Raw genomic sequence first — 22,651 nt, 5'->3', positions numbered from 1 at the left:
TTTATCCACAGTGTGAGATAAAATAATCCAGAATTACATCATACATAAACCTACAAATATGAACAATGTAATTCTACATTTTATGTGCCAGGATGTAAACAGCTTCTTCAGTGTATTGCAAGAGTTTTTGCCAAGCAGGTCTGCTCTGGGATGTATTTAATGAGCGCTGTAGGAGATCTGACTTAGGCAACATCTCCACACCTGCTCCAATATGTGATTTCACCCTCAGTGGGGAAGTTAAGTTTTACGACAAAGCATCTTCACATTCTAACTGCAGTATCTATGAGACTCCAAGAAACCAAATAACAGCATGCACATCTGTGGCTTTATGACCACATAGTCACCTTCAAACATTACATTTGTGGCTTTGTTGGTCAAAAAAATTGTCATGTACAACAAAGAAGATGACATGAACGAGCTCGTCAGGCTGCTAAGATTTGTCGACTGGTCAAAAAAAATGTTGCTACAATATTTTAAACTTTCCTCAGACATTGCATCATATACCTCAGATACACCAACATAACTTTGTTTTGGGTGGTGTGGTGTCTTTGATGACAATTGTATTAAAATTATTATTTTTTTAAGTAAAGAAAATCATGTTATGTAAAGTCACTTCAGTCCGACACATTTGTAATATTTTAACATACTTTATTTATCCCTGAGGGAAATTCTGTTTCTACACTCTGTTATTAAATTTCCCTCGGGGATTTATAAAATATGTAAAATGTATTATAGCAGCATAACATAGTTTGTGTTTGGCATCTAGGCTCTGACCTCATCACTCCTCTTTTTTTTAAATACACTTTTAATTTATATACAGAAATTTGAGGAGTGATGGGATGATATCTTAAACCCCCAGTTAGAGCCTACAGGTGGATGCTGTGTCGGTGGTTGGGCTGAGAAAGAGTGTAGTACTTCTGCAGGTCAGAGCTGGCAATGATGGAGCAGATGGAGAGACCAGGTATCTTGCAGCTTAAATCGACCGCTAATAGGAAGGAGATGTCGTCAGGAGATGGTGGATAGTGACGCATGTCAAGTGTGAAATCAGTGCAGCTTGAATAGCTAGCTTCCTGTCATTGGATCATTAATTCTACCTCACTTATGGGGCAAAATTTAAAGAAGCCAGGGTACTTTTTATTGTTTCCAAGGTGCTTAACCTACTTTTAACTCTTTATGAGCCACCACCATGTCATCCACTGATCAGAAATTGGGTAATTTCATGTATTTCTAAAAGACAAAATTCTATTGTCTATTGAGGAATTACCAGCTTCCTTTCAGTCTCCGATGCAACTTCTTTTGCCGTGTAAACAATTTAGGAGGCAGGGCAATATTTTCCCCTCGCATACAATGATCCATTGGCAGGTGTTTCATTGAACTATTATTGACACAGAAACCTTATGGCCATTAGTTTTAAACCCAACCAAAACAGCGTTGTCCTCTGTCTTTAAAGAAAAAAAAAATTCTAGATTGATGTTGTAAGTGTTCCACTAACCAATATAATGTATATGAAGTTTGATTGAGCGCTACAGATTGTGTGGTTGTGATACATGCGGTAATCTTAAAGGACATCTTCTCTTCCTGTGATATTTTTCTCACATTGATGGTCGTACATAGGGATAGTTTGACATTATTTTACACTTCCCTGATGCTTGTGAAATGCTTCATGTCAGAAAAGCTGAGGGTACCTACCCGAGCTGGACTCACACTGACACACACCTTGGCAGCGCAGAACAAGAGTCCATTCTCTTTCTCTGCCGACCATTAAGTAAATACACGAGCGGTGTAACAGAAACGCTTCACATGATGAATTGCTCTTGGTTCATCGGTTAGACTTCAGGTGTGAGTGAGTGACATTTCCTAAGAGCTGAGCTTTTCAACTCGTCCTCTGCTTTTTGCAATATCCACCCACAAATGCCACTTGAAACTTAAGCCAACAGTAACTATCAAACGACGAGTCAGGCGAACACACTCTTGACCGATCTTATGTTTCAAGGAAGTAATGTTTTTGCTGAACTGTAAAAGTGGGCTATATGACTAATCTTGATGTAATCCTCCATGCTGTCTCAGCCCTCAGGTAGCGTCTGTTTCCTTTTAGTTTGATCCATAGACTGAATAAAACATGGACGTAGTCTCAGTGACGTCACCCATTCCTTTCTGAAGATGCGTCTTGGAGCCAAAAGATGGCGGTCGCCTTATTGGAAATATCTCAACCTAACAGTTATCTGTGTTATGCCCCTCTGCTCCACCTCCTTGCCTGCCAGTTGATTGTGTTGTAGCTGTCGGTCAGGAGGCTTAAGGCCCATCTAATAATGCAAATGAATGCACAACTCTAACCCTAACCAAAACAAATGCATTGTGAAAAAATGAATCCCTGTAAGGTTATTCCCAATAAAGAAAAGAGTTATTCAGACCCAAACTGTTTTTGTAACATGCTGTAAACATGTTTGTTTCTGCTGTAAAAAAAAAGTCAGTTTTAATATGAGACCTAATGGGAATGCCTTGTTTTTTGCAGCCAGCCTCAAATTGACACTTTGCACTCCCGTATTGACTTCAATTTTCATCTCCATAAGTCATTGCTTGGTTTTATCTCACGTATTTAAAGCTTTTCAAAACGGTAAAACAGTACACGAAGTCTAGTGGGAGCAACTGATCACCTCAACTTGCTCCAGTTAGGCTCTTCTCTTTGACTGATCACATAGTAAATAAGTTATTCAAAACTCCCTCCTCCGCTCTTTTTTCACATTAGCTGCTTATTTCTTGAGGCAGATTTGAAAGTAGTGGCCTTGGACGTGTTGATGGATGAGAGAATATTAGCGTGTTTGACTCAAGTAGCATAATCTAAAAAGAAAATAAGAGCGGGCAATTAAGCTGTGGCGCTCCACTTGTGGCCTTGCATCTCTGCAGGCTCTTACATACAAAAGTGGTGAAACTCAATCCTCGCTGTAAGGCAGCTCAGTATGTGCGTTCATGTACTGGTTTGTGTGCATGCATACATGTTCAGACAGCTTGAATCTAAAGTACCATAGTTCATGTCAGCAAAGCAGCTAGGTGTTTATGGCTGTTAAGGAACACAGAGGCTCATATTTTTCAGTGGGGAGTACGGCTGGGGCATGCTGGTCTCATTCATGACACTTATATATCAACACACTTCTCAAATAATTACTTTCCTCTTGATTAAGGGTGATGTAGTCATTTAAAAATCAAACATCTGAGAAGAGTTTACAGAGGGTTTTCTAACGATGCAGCCTGACAGAAACTGAAGTCTACTTCTCTTTCTGTAGACAGAAATGTTTCAGAGTTTCAGTCTAACTCAGAGTGACAGATATCTCGACTCTTACAGACTCTGACCTCATCACAGGATGAATTATGAATAGGTAAGACAGAGGCAGACACAACAGTGAAGAAACACGGTAGTGGCGGGAACACTTTCTCCCATTCATAGGAGAGTTAGTCTTCTGCAAGTAAACAACGTGGCAGGAAAAAAAATTATGTTTGAATTCATAACTGGAAAACTTGAACAAAGTAAAACATTGAAGCGACAGCATGATTAAACAACAATGCATTGTTGAAGTGTCTCCAGTGTTCCAGTGAGTTACCTCACTGTGCTGTGATAGATTTTGAAAATGTGCCCGTTGCTGATTTTCCAGATTTTAATCAAAGATGTTTGAACCTGTGACGGTGAACTGTAACCGCCCAATAGTTCAATCTATTTCAATATCACAGCTGCTTTGTAAGTCTCGCCTGAAACTTTTATTCAAAGCATCGCACAATCAGAATCAGAAGGGAAGCACCGAGCCGCTGCGACCATGCGCCGCCATCTTGGATCGTACATAACGCAGTGTGTTTAAAATTAAAAATTGAACTCTTTGTTTGAAGTTGCTCTCAGCTCTAGACAGTCAATATGCTTTTTCATTAATTCTGTAACTTTAGAATATAAAGCCTTTGTTGTCATTATAGATTTGTACAACGGACTATCAATTGCTTCACCTTACAGTGCACAGACATTCAGGCTTCCACAGCTACAAACAAGTTGCATTCAAGAGAGGGACAATGTATATTGAGAAAACAACTACAGTAGATAATGTAGATTGCACAGTAAAAAAAAGCAGCTTGCAACAGGTTAAGAATACAAATATACATCACACAGTCTGAACGTTAAATCTTGCAAAAATATGGCTTTAAATGGTTTGGATTTCTTACGACTCTTTTCAATATGTGAAGCTTGTGCCCAGCAGATGTTTTATCAAAAAGTCTCAAATGTATGTTAAACTTACTGTATGCCACTGGTCCAGCACCATGGACAAACACACTAACATTGGTTTACCAACAGAGTGTCAGTAAACTTGAGGTTTCATAAGTGAAGATAGAAGATGTTGTAGAAGACTTTTGAAAACTGTGCTTCCATTAAGAATAAAACAGCAGTAAGTCAGGGTATCAGCCGTCATCACGTCATTGTACAATCATATTGATTCTGCGACGGCATAATAGTGGTGTCCCAGTCTGTGGGTTATCACTTTGTCCCCCCCTCTGTACAAGACACATGAAATTAAGTTGCAGTGGTCCAACATGGCATTACAATTCATTACTAAGTTGCACGTTTCTTTTGTATCTTGGACTTAAAAACATTGTGTTCTGTCTTTTCTTCCTGGCTTGTAGATTTAAGCAAAACATCCAAAAAAAGGCAGACAATCACAATTACAGCTTTGCATAAACAAATGACAAAGAGCCCGTTGTAACCTTTTTTACTCCAAAGAACTCATGTTCCATGTTAAACATGAGTTGTTGCACCTTTTTAAACAGCTCTTAATACTTTAAATTAAGCTATAACCTTTATTAATAAGTAATTTTGCATTTTCTTTTATCCATGCAGAACAATGTTGCACTGTAAATAATGTCGTTTCCAGAATAACGTACAGAAGGATTTCCCCCCTACATCAGTGAAAAGTTATTACACTCAAATGTCACAATCATCTTTCCCCAGCACGTTCCTGGGTTTAAAATCACACAAGCCTGGTTTTGTGAGTAGCAACAGGGAGGTTGTGGAAAGGAGAACCAGAGAAGGTATGTGCAAAGAAAAGAATAGCACTATTGTGTGCGGCTGGTTGCAGAGAGCAGAATCTTGTTAACCTTTGAAATCTGGCAAAGGACCAGACTGGCAGGAACACAAGGGTTGGCACCTGCCTTTGATATGCCCGGACAAGGAGGAACGTGGACAACCTTTTGTCTCATGCACTTGTCTACAGACAAGTGCAAAGAGACACACACACGGACACACACACACACAACAGGTTAGTATTATCTGTGTTTTATGTACTTGACATGGCATGACAAGCATTGGCAGAAATAAGGGCAAGGGACTGAAAGACAAAAATGTGCTACACTACAGTCTCTCTGCATCACATCAGTTTCATGCTCTGTATTGAAACACTGTTAACACTGCACTATGCCGAACAAATCCAGGTCATCATTTTAGTCCCTTAAATGTCAACTCTGACACCAACTCAAGCCAGGGTATGCATCTCTGAATTGTTTTAAGATTTAAGTGTGTGCAGACACGTTTTTAGTGGTCCTCTATTATGAACAAAGTTTGTTCCGTCTGTATTCAGTGATATATATTTTCCCTGTCTGGAGTACCATTTCATGGTCTAGTGAGTTAAAAGCAGTAGTGAGGCCCCAGGGTGACTGTTTTGTCTGTCAGGCACAAGTGTTGAGGCTGGCTCATTTTATCATTTACTGACCTGAGACAACCCTGCACTGGTATAATTGGTTACCAAACTAAAAATGGGACCAATTCTTTACACCGTAGTTGCTCCAGTCTTACTTTTGTTGAATTTGCCTTGATATTGTGCCAGTTCCCTTTTATAAAACTTCCTTTGGCTTCATGCCGAACTCTCTCGAAAATGGCCTGAAATGGCCCCTGGCAGAGTCTTGTACTGGCTCATCTGAGAGCTGCAGGTGTTCCCACTGGTTGTGGCCATGACCTCGCCCCCTTATGCCCTGAAATGGGCTCCTGCCAGAGGATTCACACACCCAGGGGGTCTGCATCAGAATGATTGCACCCAGGCCAGGAATTGGACTCTGGGAGGGGGGCTGCTTTATTTTGAGGCCAAAAGCACAGCACTGCAGCATTGTGGCCCTCATCCGGTAACAATGACACAGCAGAACCAATCGACATCAGTGGACACAGCTGCAGCTACGAGCCCACAATGACACAGCGTGGCACTGCTGAGGGGACATGATGTGACTCACTCAGAGATTTGTTCTGAACATCTTGTGCTGCAAGTACACTGCATACGTTGACTTGAATATTGTGTTGGCATTAATAACATGGAGGGTCTAGGTTCAAGAGGTTCTATCTTGTCATGCCTCCACATTCATTCTACAGAGAAATGTAAATGTAAAACTGTTGATCTATAAAACCTGTAGCCATTTAAAAAAAAATAGTATTAATTAATGTCAAAATTTGCTGAAAGTGTTACAAGTTTCAGTTCAAGCTAAATGGTTGGCTCAATAACTTTCTATATAGTTTAAAAGATACAAATTCCAAATCTCCACAAATGTAGTCTCCAATTATTTTGTAAGGAATAATTCTACAAGAAACAAAGGTCTACAGTAGTTTATACTCGCAGAGGAAATCCAACTAGTGACAGCTGTCCTATAATTCATTATATTAACCTATTCTCTCGCCAGACTGGCAGCTTGGTCAGGAGTACCAATCTTCATATAACTATAGGTACCTCTCTAGTGTCAGTTCTAGAAACAGACAAACATCTGTCTGACTTTCAAAAAGGCGATTAAAGTGAAATAATATTATTCTATTATTTTGTAATGAAGGTGAAAGAGAAGCAGGATGCATGTGTGGATGGCAGGGGCGTGTCCAGAGGGATGGCCAGGGGTGGCATGGGCCCCCCTAGGAGTGTGATTGACCAGACGCCACCCCTCAGAAACTGGGTTAAAGTCGTACATGCCACAGTATCCTTTTTTGGGGTAGGTTCTCCATGTAGCAAAATCGTGTTTCTCAAAACCAGGATAATGGCTTACCTGGTTTCTGAAAGCAGGATATGATGTTTACATGCACAAACCCAAAAACAGGATACTCAAAAAACCCAATCAAAACCTGGATACTCGAGTCCATGTTAATGCAACTTATTTAAGAAGACTGATAATAACTGAAGTTAACACCACAGACAGCAAATCAGATTGGTAAACAGTTTTTTCTTGTCATAATTAATGTTTGTATAAACAATTAATCTCATCCCACCAAGTCAATTCCCACAGCTTTAGAGTATCTTCATTTTACAAAATCAAAATATCCTATTCTGCCTCATGGAAACAACCTCATTTATAAAATGGGATGGGTGTATCTTTACGGTGAGACAGGCATAAATTCATATTAGTAAGTCGAATTTTACTGACAAGGGTGCAAACTCCTGTATATAAAAAAAGAAGAAATATTATAAAGTAACTTGTCTTTGTTTTTTAATCAAATATCTCTTCCCATGAAGAGACCTGGTATTCTCTGAACATCTCATGCTCCTATTGTTGGCTTTCATCTTTCATTTTTTCAAGTCAATAAGCTTGTCAAGAACAAACATCTTCTCCTTGGAATGCAATATTACAGGCACTGATTGCAAAGACTTAGTTCCAGAGGCTTTCAGCACATCTTTGTTTCTGTGTGCACGTGAACATCACACACGTGCTCATTACTACTTGAATGAAGAATGAATGTATGCTTCCAACACTTCCTCAGCATGCCAAGCGACAGCTGGCAAAGAACAACTTCTGTAAAGGTTGATGTACCATCATGACATTAAATGGAGACCACCCCCTATCCCCCAACCCCCCACAATAATAGTCTTACTGACATGCCGACTGGCAGGCTCATGCTGGACCTCAGTGTGCTGTTGATCATCATTCCTCTGATTTTCATCCAGTTTTCTCTGTGTCTCCCTCGTATAGCAGTACAATGCACTCCAACAAGGACACACTGATGGATCGCTGTTATTGTAGAACGAGAGCCACACATAACAGGACTTTCAAAGGGCAATATTAAACTGTTATGGAAGGGCTGTAATGCAAGGTTATGTGGAAGGCCTTACACAAGTTTAGAAGTGGCTTTCTTTAAAAGGTAGAGTCAGTATCAATCAATCAATCAATCAATCAATCAATTTGTATTTGTATAGCGTCAACTCATAACAAGTGTTATCTCGAGACACATTACAAAAGAGCAGGTAAAAAGACCTTACTCTTTGTCTTTTAACATTACAAAAGAGCAGGTAAAAAGACCTTACTTATTGTTATATTACAAAGGCCTGGCCTATCCATCATGAACACACTGAGCAAAGCAGCAAAAGTTAAAGTGGAAAAGAAAGAAAAAACTGCCTTAATAAAAGGCAGAAATCTTCGGCCGTAAATGATTCATTTACACAATCTAAAGACTCTTAAAACGTAAGAGTTAATCCTCCTACGATAACTTTCTTTCTTCCTGGTGTCTCCGATATAAAGGTAGCAGAGTTATATTTACTGGTATTAAAGGGAAAGGGAGCTTTGTATTCCAGTGTTTGAGCTTTAAACACAAATGCAGAGGCTACAGTCCTATCTGCAGCAGCCCCTGACTCAACTCAGACCCTGTCCTACAATTATTCACCAACTTTTACGAAATATTGGAAAAAGTGGCCAAAAAGATTAATCTTTAATCACAAGGGTTGATCACCTCAAAATTGGATCAAAGCTTCAAGAGTCTGGAAGTTGTCGGTTTGAAGAGCCCATATTATGCCCTTTTTGGGGTTTGTATATTTAATCTCTGTACCTACTAAAGTATGTTCACAATAGCTAAAGTTCTAAAAAAAGTGTATGTTTTCATGTACTGCCGCTCCATGCACCGACTCGCTTCTGACTCTCTCTCTAAGGCTCTGAAGTGCCCACGTTCAGAGTCCCCACGTGTGCCAAGTCTGATCTGATTGGTCGGCCTGTCGGCTCTGCCATAATTGGTCAGTTGCTCAGCACGGTTCTCGGAAATGTCCCGCCCCTTTTACCATATTGGGAATGCAGCCACTGGCTCCGTCCGAGGGGAGCAAAAACATTAGCACCTTAGCACTACTGTGCTACCGCAGACTACGGCATATCGTGGGCGTGCTACAGAAGTTAACGGGCGTGCAACATGAACTGCAGGGCTTGCCACAACGAGCCAATGGGCTTAGATCAGTGATCTCACACTGACAATGACGTCGGACTGACACATTTTTATCGAGGGGGGCTAGAACCGAGCGTTATATGCGGCTAATGCTACAGCTAACAGGAGGACGTAGGAGAAGTCGCGTTTCCGCGGACTTTGAATTTTTGCAAATAGATGTGCCTAAACATGCAAAGGACACTTGGAAAACACACTAAAGGGCATATAAAACCAGAAAAAGCATAATATGGGACCTTTAAAAGTGGTTTGAAAGTGCTTTACAAGTCTTTGGATTTCAGTCCTTAAACCTGTACGAATACTGGTATGAAAAAATGAAAAACAATAACTAATGGTTCATTAGAGTTCATCTTTAAGGAAATTAGTTTCTTCAGTCTCTTAGATGAGAGGGGAAACGTCTTGAACAGCGTCCACCAAGTGGTGTTACTGTTCTGACGGTTTCAGAACTACCAGTATGGATGACTAAGAACCTTCACAGAAAATTAGAGGTATACTCGACTATTTTTTTTCACATTATATAAAGATAATAATTACAGAGATAAGTCCATGAAGATAGGGTTTCCATGACTCAATACTTCCAGCGGACAAAGTCTGGGTTTGATCTAGCAGTATCATCTTTTAGAAAGAAACAGTGGTCACAACTGAAGTTTATTCTTGTCATCTTTGCAATTGTGTTTTTGTCTTAACAGTTATAAAAGATCAACAACAAATATATTAAAATGCTATCTCCTGACTTATACTCCTCGACAAAGTATCCTTCATTTCCCACAATGCAGCTTGACAGTGGATTCTTGTTAAACTCCTGTAATGTTTCACTCAGAACTGTACTATATGTAAAAATTGTTTTGAGTTAAAAAGTATTTTCCCAGTCCCATCTACCATGACCATGATTACATCATTGGTGTGCAGCTTCATATTAGGACTTAAACTAATCTTTCTGGGCCCCTTCAAGTAAAAAAACTGATTTTGTACATATACAGATCATTTTGTAACCATAGGAAACTGTTTCAGGGTGCGGTCACACTGGCCATCCGTACCGTGCCCAAGCACGCTTCAACGCTAAAGTCCAGTTAGTTTGACCAGTGTGACCGTTCCGTATCGTGCTCAGGCACGGTACACTTCCTTGGCTTTGGCACACTTCGGAGAGGTGTGCTTCGGCACGGTACACTTCATGCACGAGCACAAGCACGCGGGTACACAACGCTGACAGCCTTCATTATGGAGAAATCCAGAGTTTCATGGCTGTATCCAACTAAAATCACACAATATAAGTCACAAAGTAGATGTCATGCTCTCTTGTTGTTCTCCGATGTGCGGGCGCGGACTTGCCCGCGGACTCGGTCGCGCGTCTATTTTATTTTTAAATTTATTTATGGCTGTGTCTGATTAAAATGGCTTAAAATAAGCTGCAAAGTCAGTAAAGTAGATGTCATGCTCTCTGTGTTTTTCTCTGATGTGCAGACGCGGACTCGACTGCGAGTCTCTTTTTCTCTCTCTCTCTCGTCCGCCTGTTTGTAAACTGAGCACGCTTCATAATAACATAGAGCGTGCATGTGTTGTATTACGACATTATGTACAAGAGGTAATCGTGCTTTTAGGCACGGTTAGTCCTGGCTGCGGGCCATGCCGGCCAGAGTGGAAATGGCGCAGCGGGGGGGGGCAATCGTGCTTGAGTACAGCACGGTACAGATGGCCAGTGTGACCGCACCCTCACATGCATGTGTTGGGTAAAAAATGCATTAGGATGCTGTGAAACTGTGCCTACTCTGGGCATCAAAAAAGTACAGACACACCCATGTCTTGGCAGACTCTTTCTTAAATGGCAGCGGAGATACCAACACATTATTTGAACTTGGCTAAATAGCCACAAAAACAACCTCAGGCTGCGGGAAATGCAAAAATAGTGAAGACATGAATGGTCAGAACAATAGGTGAATAAAAACAGTAGCAAATGTTTCAGTCCTTGACTATCATCAGTGTTACTGACATGAATGTTTCACAGAGCAGATATAGACAGAAAATCCATTTGTTTCGCACTGAAGAAGACACTTTTTTTGTGGCCTTTTAGCCCAGTCTGATTGTTTATTGCAAGTTAAGAATATATGTTGAAATATTACAAAATGTCTTTGACTTAATTAAGGTATATATTGATAGAAGTGACAGTCAACTTATCTGACCTATCTGTATCTGATGTACATTTTACACACACTGAATGTAAAATAAATAAAGGTTCAATGATATATTGTAGGTAATCTGATAAATATGCTGCAGAAGTCTTTAAGAATACACTGCATTACCTTACAAATGATGATATATCAGTTTTGGCTTTGTCAGGGAAAAGAGATGGGAGGACCACATGTGAGAAGAGATATTATTTTCTGGTATGTCATCTTTTCATACTGTTAGTCCAAGTGGAGATCTGGACTGTATCTACAGTCCACATAATGACCCTTGCTGCTCCCCTGACAGTGATGCAAAACAGAGCCTTGTTACAGTCACATCCCCGAGAGTTACAGCATCAGCCTGACCTCCCAAGAATACAAACTCTGAGATCTCCAGGAGGGGAACGTGAGGCGGTCAAACGTTGTCCTTTTAACCTGTAATTACCTGATTTTGTTTGCACAGTCCCACACAGAGATGCACAAACACAGCAAATGAGAGGAACCATAATTTCACATTGATTACTTCAAACTGTACGTGGTGAAATGGTACCACTACACTGCTGAGGAGCATCACATCATGACTGCACAACATAACACAGGTCATAACACAATGACAGAGGTACCAACCAACATCTGTAGTCAGAGGAGTCACTCTAAAGATTCTAAAGATGTAGAAAGAATAACTAAGTGGATATAGTTTACTTAACTGTTTAGTGAAACAGTTTGCATTCAAAGTGAAGTTATCATCATTCAACATGCTGTTCAAGATGCATACAATCAAATTGGTGTTTTTACATGATGTTACCACTGCCAAAGCAACAAGGTTAAGGATTGAGTTTGATACATCCAGTGATCTCAATAGACTGTATAAAACATGGACGTAGTCTCAGTGACATCACCAGAGGCATTAGAATTTATACTTTATTGATCCCGCGAGGGGAAATTCGTTTTTACACTCTGTCTAGTAAACATGCTACACAAACATAGGCTGAAATACACAGACATGCACAAACCGGATCTTATGGACATGCACTAATGGAGAGGTCTCAGAGTGAGGGGGCTGCCCACAGTGGGCGCTCCTGAGCTTGTGGGGGGGGGGGGGGGGGGGGGGGGTTAGGTGCCTTGCTCAAGGGCACCTCAGCAGTGCTCAGGAAGTGGCCTGGCACCTCTCCAGCTACCAGACCAATTTCCGGACTTGGTCCGTGCCGGGACTTGATTCCCAACCCAAGTCCCTACAGACTGAGCTACTGCCGCCCACAAAAAATATCAGGGGAGAGCGCGAACGCAGTCCCCCACTACCACAAATTATGCAGTCGAGATTCCCACATTTGGGGAATTCGCATAGGTCAGCCCGGCCGGAGTGCAATGGCCAGGCCTCGCCATGGGTGAACCACCTTCTTGATCATGGTATCTCCCCTGCCAGGTAAGTATGAAGAAGTATTATGAAGCCCTGTCAATCAATCAATCAATCAATCAACTTTTATTTGTATAGCGTCAACTCATAACAAGTGTTATCTCGAGACACTTTACAAGAAGCAGGTAAAATACCTTACTCATTGTCTGTTAACATTACAAAAGAGCAGGTAAAAAGACCTTACTCATTGTTATGTTACAAAAAGCAGGTAAAAGACCTTATTTATTGTTATATTACAAAGATCCGGCCTATCCATCATGAGCACTTTAGCAAAGCAGCAAAAGTTACAGTGGTAAGAAAAAACTGCCTTATTAAAAGGCAGAAATCTTCGGCCGGATCCCTGGCTCATGACGAAACAGTCTTCACAGGCCTAGACTGCGCCGGGCTTGGAAAGGGATAGGGGGAGAGATGGGATAAGATGCAGGAAGAGGGATAGAGAGCAAGGGGGTGGGGGGAGGTAGACCGTCCATCAGCAATCCGGTGGGGAGGGGAGGGGGTGTGGGGGGTTGTTCTGGCAGGCCGCCAACCCACGATCCGGTGGGGAGGGGGTAGTGGTGGGGTGGGGGCCATAATTAGCTAATTAATGTTGTCAAATTAGTTTTTCAAACCAGGCCGTCAACATGTTTCAATCTGCGATAACAAAAATTGGCTTTATTTTTTACACTGGAGTTTGCCATTTAGTGATTTTACATGGGAAAAAAATTATACTCCAATGTGCATTTAAGAGTGTAAGGAGTGCTGGTGGTGCAGTGGTTAGTGTGGTTAGCAATGTATGGAAGCTGTAGTCTGCCAAGCAGGCGGCCCAGGTTAAAATCCGACCTGTGGCTCCTTTTCTACATGTCATTTCCCACTCTCTGTTTCTCTGACTTCCAACTCTATCCACTGTCCTATCTCTCAAATAAAGGCACAAAAAGCCCAAAAATAAATCTTTAAAAAAAAAAAGAGTGTAAGAAATAAATCTATTTTAAGTATGACAACAGTTTTCTGTGGCAGCACAATCACCGAACTATATACTTCATGTGACGCTTCCAATCATGTCTTTGATTCTGATGGTGATGGTATCTATAAGAAACTTACAGTGAACATGGACTGTGAAAGCAAGAAGTGCACATTAGCCCTATTGTTGCAGGGGGACCCCCACTGGGCATTGTCATGTTTGGTCAAGTTCAGCTATTAGTACTTCACAGACACAGATTTGGTTCAACAATACAACATTTTTCTTTCTTTTCTTACATGCAATGCTTTTTAACTCTATAAATAACTCTTCTAGGTCACATGTGAGGAGATTAAAATAACATCCAAGCTTTGCTTTGTGGGCGATGACACTTCTGGCCAACAGTATGTCTTAAATTAGATTTTACAAGGGATAACCTCAAAGAAGAAAGTTTATTTGACATACTAAGCTTCACTAGCAATGTCCTGTCCGGTCAGGAGATGAAAGAGTCTCTGAATTGTACTTTCAGGGTGCTTGAAGAGAAAATAAAGCAAAGCCTGCCTCAGTTGATTCATTATTGGCAGGTGGAGATGCAGAAATAAATTGAGAACAGTAGATGAACAATTTCTGTGGTTTATCTGGTCATTACATACTGCTAAATGTGTGACATGTTCTAATGTTGATCTGGAAAAATGACTCACTTGGCTGTATTGTTGAAGTACCCTGCTGTGCTGTCGCCTAATATAGAATGATGAGCGTGAGGAATTTCTGCATTTCAGCTATGTTTTCCATTGCATGAGCACATCCACACTTTTCCTCTTGGACAAAGACAAAGGGAACCAGTTTTTCTTCCCTCTTCTGCACAAATCTAAACGTTTGCAAGGGCCAGGCACGAATAATGGAGTGTTGCGTCAACATTTTGGTAAGAAAACATTAATACAGCCCTCGCAATGCCAGCTCAACCAAACAAAATCTACATCTTTTTTCGTTTGTGAGACACTTTGTTCAGTATACAATCTAGCAAACATCAGGCTGTGCTTGAAAAAAAGACAGAAGTCTTATCGAGCCAGAGAAGCAGCATGTAAACAGTATGACAAGGTCCTGCACTCCCGAAGAAAGACTGTTGTTCCAGTGTGGACAGGTTCTTGGCTCACTCCCTTTGAATGACTGATTGGATTCTAGTCAAGACTCTTTTTCTGGCATGGCATGCAAAAAATATAACAATATTGGGCGCTGTCAATTTGTCGGGGTATTCCATTACGTTACAATGGTGCGGATCAGATGCAAATATGAGCTGAGTCATTGCACTTTGCCAAACAAATATTGTAGTGTCTTGCACAAAGTCAAATCTGATGGATACAGCTTAATGTCAAGATGTTATTTAAAGCCCCAAAAGAACTGGCTTGTGGCGTTGCTTTCAGTACGTGCTGTATCACTTAGCTGGATTGTCCCTGATGTTGAGATAAAGGCCTGATTCCTCAACTGACCCTAAGACATCCAGGGACATCCATATCACACACTATGATCTAATGTCGAGGAGTGTTCTGTTCTGAATTCTAATTCTAACTTTGTTATTTTAGCTTGTATTGTGCTCACAGGGAATTCATTCTTTAATAAAGTTTAAGGTTTGATTTATCCTGGCCACAGCTGTGACTACTGTAGGCAATCGGGTATCCAAAGTTTTGGAAAGTGAATAATGGAGAACTCCTGTAGTTTTGTTTTGACATATTTTGGGGTCTAATTGACTTCTAGGAACAAAATGTTGGGAAATCTCTCGAAAAGAAAATGAAAAAAAAAAAAGTCTGAAATGGCTGCTTTTTTTTTTTTTTGCTATCAGAGTTTGCATCGAATCAAAGTAAATCCACAAAAAGTGCTTGTTTTTTTTTGCAGCTGTGTGTCAGATTGTAATCAAAGTGTTTGATGATTTAACAGAAATGATCCCTACAGAACAAGGCCCGATCCCTTTAACCGGCGGTTTGAAGTGATTTACTTGAACTATAGTAACCACACACACATTATACACTGAAATATGTAAAATCAGGAAATAAATTAATCAATAATCCGTGGCACAGTGAAAATGACTGCGTGTGCCCCATGTGCAGATGATGTGGTCTTCCAAGCGGGCGGCCTGGGTACGAATTTGACCTGTGGCTGCTTTCCTGCATGTCTTTACATACTCTCTCTCTCTGTCCCTGATATCCAGCTCAGTCCACTATTCTATCTCTACAATAAAGGCCCAACAATGAATCAAAAAAAAAGACAAGAATTTTAATTCACTTTCACTTTTTTTGTGCGCTAACAACGAGTTTCACATGTAGCTTCCTGGGGCTTGCCAAGCATAATCACATGGGCATACACAGGTTAAATACAGTGACATGACTAATCATCTCATTAGATTACTCCAGGTAATAGCCTCAAACGAGAACTATAGCGTGCATATAACAACACGACATAATTCACATAATCCACATAATAAACAGCTTATACATAATGACATATTTACAAGAATAACAAACCAATTCATGTCCATTAAATATAATGATCAAAGGCTTAAGGCTTAATAGTGAAACTCACCGTTGGAATAATCGCACAGATTCAAAAATAATGCAGTATTTAATTAACAGCTCTTTTTCTGAATTACATGATCAACAAAGAAAACGTTCTGGACTTTACCAGGGCTGCTTTAAGCTAACAAAAATGGCAATATGCTCGATTTTGCTCTCATAAATATAAATCCAGAGTTAATGAAACCTCAGCAGTGTGTAAATCTGTCAAAACTACAAATACTTGTCAATCATCCAAACTGCTAGCCCTTCTAGCAATATGGTTGCTAACCTGACTGCCAAAACACTTGAAGAAAACATCCATCACAACACCTTTCCAAGACTGAGATAAATTGAGTCTGTTACACTTGTGCATTGCACACTCACTCATCATCCTGTCACTACCCACTCTCATGCCACCTCCGCCCTGTGCTTACTAGTTTAAACTGGTTATTTGGTTCAATACGGTTTGTGGATGCAGAAGTCAACACATTACCAGCTGAACACGTTATTTTCCAGTGTTATCAAATGGTGAGAAACATGATGGTCTGGCTCTTTGTGACATCTTTGATCAGTGGTGTTGGTAGTAATGGAGAGCAGTGAAGACAGAGCAGGGACAGAGCAGGTAGTATAACTTGTGTGGAAGACTTAGAAAACAGATCCACTCATCATCAACACACAGTGCTAAATCTGATTGGCCTTACTTACTTTACATACAGTATATTCCAGCAAAGGTGTAAATAATACCATGAATGACTGCTTGATCTGGATTTGTAAATGCCTTCCATCACATTGTACAGTAAGAGAATGTGTTCCCTGATTGTATGTGTTATCAGAACTATTTTCTGCTTCATTCATTTCAATATCTACTGACTGTTACTGTGAAGTGATGACGTGACAGATGTGGTAGAGTAAAGAGAAACAAAGGCTGTGTATGCAGGAGGCAATGAGGTTGGTCAAACAAACACTGGACTTTTGAGAGATTGGTGACCTGTTTGTTTTGATAAAAGTCAGTGTTGGCTTATTTTCATCAAGTATGATACATCATTTAATTTACATTCGCTATATAAATGATGTAGCTGGCATATTTTGTAAACCAAACCATGCCCTAAATCTTACCAAGATGTCATGCCTGAACTTAAGAAAAATCCTATTGTTACCCAACATTAACTGTGTTTTATAATGAACATGAATGCTGCTCTACTGTATACTCTCTTGCACATCAACAATTCTCTGATGGTGTTAAAATGACATGGGATGAACTTAGAAAGAAAAATGCTTACCATGATTCTTCCTATAGGGCCTTTTGCACTGTGGGTTACTGGGACACTTGAATATAATGTTTTTTTTCCTTCTATCAAAAGACAGAGTGTCTGCTGTAAAAAGGCCTTACTTCACTTTACTTACTTTTATAGAGACCTATTTGAGCTCTATCTCAACTAGGACTAGGTACCTGAGTGCTAACAAATGTTATAAATGCATTTTTGTCCAGCCTGACAATTTGGTTAATGGATACTTTGGAATAAAAACACTTTATTGACTGTCAAACTAATAAGTGTTTGGGCTTTTTCAGTCTCTAACATCATCATCATAAGCCCTTTTTTAAGCCTAGAAGATCATTGGTGTTTCTAGATACAGCAAGTGGAAACAGTTGCACACTGAGGTCTGAGTCTTACACTCCAATTACTGCACACAGCTGCTATATTAGGTGAAATTCGTCTAAGCCTTAAATTGCTAATTTCTGTATTTATAATTTTGCTCAAAGTTTCTGGTGCCTTCCAATAATGAAAAACTTTACAACAAGATTCTTTCTTGTTGTCAGCAAAGTTCATATTTTATAGTTCTTCATCAGGTTTCTTCAGAGATCATACTAAGTCCATTGTTTTCATTGTGTTCTATGTTCCTTTTGTTGCTATGACATCTTCTTTGTTGTGCAAGAAGGATGACTAACAATGACATAATAAACTGTCATGGCTGTCAAGACTTTAGTATATGGTTCTGTGAGGTATTACAGTCACAGAGCCAAGAGTGGTGCTGCACTTTGGAAAAAGCTCCGGGGAGTTTAGAGGTGAGAGTCAAATCGCTGTAATTCATTGTAGGCCCAATCAACACCAACTGACAAGAGAGCCGGGAAGGGCGGCTGTGACTAAGACTGGCTACACACTAGAAGACTAATAAATCTTTTTTTTAAACCTTGGAGACCACCAATATAAGAACGTTTCAATCGATTTCTAACATTCTAATCCTCTGAATGCACACACGAGATGATTTGGCCAGACCGCGAGACCACAAAGCTGCCTTTTTTAGTAAAGATCTCACAGTGGCGAAACCACAGACACGAGATCTCACAGAAACTCTCGTAATCAAATGTTACTTCAGAAGAAAAACAAATATGGAGAACAATCAAGGTTGTCAGCTGGCTGTCCTGCCCCATTGTGGTAAGTCTCACATTAGACATTTAAAGGCAACAGTGCTGGTCTTCTTTTTCAATATTCCAATTGGCTCGGGGCACAGTTGTGTTTCTGTTCGCTGCAATGTTTGTGAGCTGTGAAAGTTCCCAATATCTGGTTTGTGATTCTTCCCAGTCTGCTTACTCTCATTGGCTATGGTAGGTTTTCTGTTGGAAGCAGCTCGATCTGGAAGCATAAATATCAAACATAGGGGTGGTTTTAATCATCTAAGACAGCCTAATGTTTGGTCATCTATCAACTGGTAGGTCTAGGGTTTGATTCCCAGTTTCTGCACTCACATGTCAAAGTGTCCTTTGGCAACACACTGAACATCAAATTCCTCCCGTTGCTGTAATGTGAATGGGCTAATGTAAGCATCCGGTTTAAAAAGTATTTTTAATAGTCAGAAGACTAAGTGCTTTACAAGCTCAAGTCTTTTTACCATTTACACTCATGTATTTTAAGATTATGTATTTCTCTGGCAAAATCTAATAAATGTAAAATACAAGTACATTTTAAAAAGCTATATAACCCATACACCCAGCTCTTTTTTTGTAGTGAATAATATGGGTTATACTCACGTGTCACCATAAAACATTTCACTGTGTGATAAGAGAGTTAAAAAGGTAAAAAGGTGAAGCTACCCCTATACATCTGTCCTTTTAAGCTGAAGAAAAAGCTCATCGTACCTCCATGAACTTCACCTGTCACTTATTATTTGTCTCCTCAACCTGACGTTTATGGTCCATCCTGACGTTTATGGCCCATTCCCGTTTACTTTGAAAGTAAAGATGGACACTGAAGGCATCCATCTGGATCTCATTTCTCTGCTGCCTGGAACCCTTTGTCTCACTACGAGACTCTGATCCCTCATGTATTATGAACATGCAAACATAAACACCCAAGGCGTGTTAAGGCAAATCATTGAAAAATACTTTCTTGACAGCAAATTGTCAAGACTGACTCTTAAAAACGATCGCCAAGAAGCCTGTTACAAAGAATTGACATAAAAGTCACTAAGAAATAAGTCAAGCAGCCATAGCTTTAAAACTGGGTGAGAGATGCAGGGAAGGAAAATACAGTAAAGTAACGTCCCGCTTTGGGTAAACAGTGCAGCCAAGCTATTTTTATTAGTCAGCTCAATCTCTATGGAGACTTGGGGTGGGGATGGAACCTCCTTTATCGAAACCTGGCAAGTCCTGATCAGAAACCTGTGGGGATTTCTCTGTCTAAAAGGGAGAGCTCCCTTAATGACGGCAGGCATCTCTGACGCATGAGGTCATCAGCAGAGGGAAAAATGTCCTATTGATTTCATTTCATGCACAGACGTTAAAGGACAGTAATTGAAGGTAACATTGTGTTTTCTGACATTGTTAGAGATATGGTTATTATGGTACATGCGTCAGATGTTTGTGATTGAGTTGTTTCCATTGCTCTAAGGTACCTGAAACTAAAGGCAGGGCTCTCCCACTTAAACCTTAAGCCTTAGAAGAACAATAGTACAGCTGAGTAAAGCCGGGACCGCCCTCCATCACTGGTGGGTCTGTAACTCCACAACCAGGCATGACAAAGTGTCTATAAGGAGCAAAACAAACTTGTTTCAGCACAAAGAGATAGCAACAGCAGGCCAGGAAGATTATGAGTCAAAAGTTTACTTAAAGAATATGCAGGAATGATTGATGAGAAAGCTGTCAAACGCGGGGGCCCTGGGATCACGGCCCCTCACATCAAACTCAAACGCTGTCTGACATCCAGGGCAAGCTGTCTCTCAAACTTCACCACACAGGAATTTTGGAGAGCATCCCCTCTTATGCTATTAAAACTTATTCCACTGTGGTCCAAATGTGGGAGGAAAATGTGATGCATTTAGAGTGCACATAAGGTTAAGCATATGATGTAGGGCCGGGCCGTGAACTGGAAGGACCCAGGTGAACTTTGAAGCACTGGGCATTAACCATGCTTGTGTTTTTGAAATGATGTTCTTTTCTATGCCAAGGAACGTTTTTTTTAAATGACACAACTTAAGTACATAAATGTGGATTTTCCAAAATACACATGTTAATCTAGGTCTTTGAGCCTACTGTCAACTCGTCTGAGAGCCTGCTTTAAATAGTAACCAAGGGGAAAAAAACCTTCAGGGTAAAGTTGACTCCATTCCTTCTAAACAAACACAGTTGCGTAAGAAGGTTAATTCAAAAACTAAAAGGCTAACTAAAATAACCCCCAAAATGTTAAATCGTGATATAGACCAATAACTATCTTGCTCTTGTTTGATATCATAGCATGCGATGACTCAATTTGTGTAAGTAAATTACATAATTAAAGAAAAGACTGGGTAATCTTGTTCTGTAAATTACAAAAGCACTGCTGAACCAATAAGCTGCACTTTCTCGGTTTAATAGGGAAATTATGAATATTTTCGAGAAATATACTTATGTGATTTCTTGCCTGGCGTTCAATAATAATAAAAAGACAACAACCATTGTCATGTCTGTAAGTTAAATGTGGCACTACAAGTGTATAACTTAGCGTAGCATGAAGACTGGTTTGTTTATAGACTGTTAAAACATGGACGTAGTCTAGGTTTCGAAAGTGGACTTTTGAAGCCAAACGACAGACATCAGCTTATTGGAAAACTAGCCCACCTGTCAGTCAACTCAGCCAACCCCCTAATTATGCAACACTAAGCCTTCATATAATCAATACGGATGTGTTATCCAAAAATTCAACCACTATACAGTGTGCGCCAAAACTAGCTAACTATTCAGACCAAAATAATGATTTGCACCAGGCTGTGAACATATTTATTTCTGCTGTAAAAATTGGCCTTTTAACATGGGTGTGTATGTGACTTTTGAGTCTTTTGGAACCAGCCTCAAGTGGACACACAAGGAACTGCCGTCTTTGTGCACTATCAGTATTGGCTTCATTTTTCAACATTGGAGGTTGCCGCTTAGTTAGTTGTATCTGCACCAATACCATGTGTAAAGATGGGGTTAGGAAGCTAGGGACATCATCTTCCTTGAGGACTGGCATTTCTCTAAAGACATAATTCCCTCAAGAGTTCATAGGAAAAATATTGTAAAAGGACAGCTGTGTTGCAGGCAATATCTTCTCTCTCAGCAGTTGCTACACAGTCCACAAAACTCCAGGAAGCTTCTAACCCAAGCTAAGAAGAACTCACATGAGCTGGTAAACAGATCTTGTTTCTTTTGGAGCTAGAGCTAGGACGGCTGTTAAGCTTTATGCTAAGCTTAGCTAACCGGATGACAGTAAAAGCCTTATGTCTGTTACACACATATGAGTGTAATAGGCATTTTTACCCAGGTGCCCAACACAGAATACATTCAAATATCAAATCAAGAAATTTGGGATAAATGAGAGGTTGTTAAGTCCGCTTCTTGACTTTTGCAGTCAAGATGAGGTTGCAAAGAAACCAGCAGAGACTGTAAAGGCACCATACTTATCAACAGATATGGTAATTATGTTCTCTTCAAGATCTTGAAGACAGCAAATAAGCACATTTTTCCGAATATTAAAGAATTCCTCCATTGTTTCCTCCTTAAATTGAGGTAAAGTATCACAATCCTTCAGTTTCCTTAACCACAACTGTCTCAGCGGAGCTCAAGAGAAGTATATGTATGCCCATCTCGGGCAGCAGCATGCCTGTATATAAATGTTTACCAGCTCTGGTTGCAGCTCCACAGGCATCCCCTCGTGTCCCGTTACCTTCCCATGTCAGTAGAATGCTAATATGCTCGTATGGCTTCATTGGACATGCAGGGAATGCCGGGGACACCAGCCTGAGCATGAGCAGGGTCCCCTCGTGGAATGTTTTCCTAGGTGTCTTTTTCTCATTCCTTCCAGTGTCTTTGAGTGCACGAGTTAAGGCAGCTCAAGTACACTGAAATACTAGATTACTCACTAAACATTATGATGCTTTTGGCCTGAACCCAAT

The 22,651-nt window shown here is 40.3% G+C and overlaps 1 long non-coding RNA gene and 1 other non-coding gene across 2 annotated transcripts; both read right to left on the bottom strand.

Annotated features, from left to right (window-relative positions):
* Positions 1-8,146: 8,146 nt before the first annotated feature.
* Positions 8,147-13,196, bottom strand: LOC132986533 (uncharacterized). Its single transcript, XR_009675522.1, has 2 exons — positions 12,984-13,196; positions 8,147-8,241 (listed from the first exon to the last, which is right to left on the bottom strand). It is a non-coding gene; the product is annotated as an uncharacterized LOC132986533 (long non-coding RNA).
* LOC132987645 (U1 spliceosomal RNA) lies at positions 12,620-12,783 on the bottom strand. Its single transcript, XR_009675702.1, has one exon. It is a non-coding gene; the product is annotated as a U1 spliceosomal RNA (small nuclear RNA).
* Positions 13,197-22,651: the final 9,455 nt, after the last annotated feature.

The sequence above is a fragment of the Labrus mixtus genome, chromosome 13, assembly GCF_963584025.1.
Source record: "Labrus mixtus chromosome 13, fLabMix1.1, whole genome shotgun sequence".
In the NCBI taxonomy this organism is placed as follows: Eukaryota; Metazoa; Chordata; class Actinopteri; order Labriformes; family Labridae; genus Labrus; species Labrus mixtus.
The sequence above is the reverse complement of the archived record's forward strand: the minus strand, read 5'-3'. Positions and strand labels throughout refer to the sequence as shown.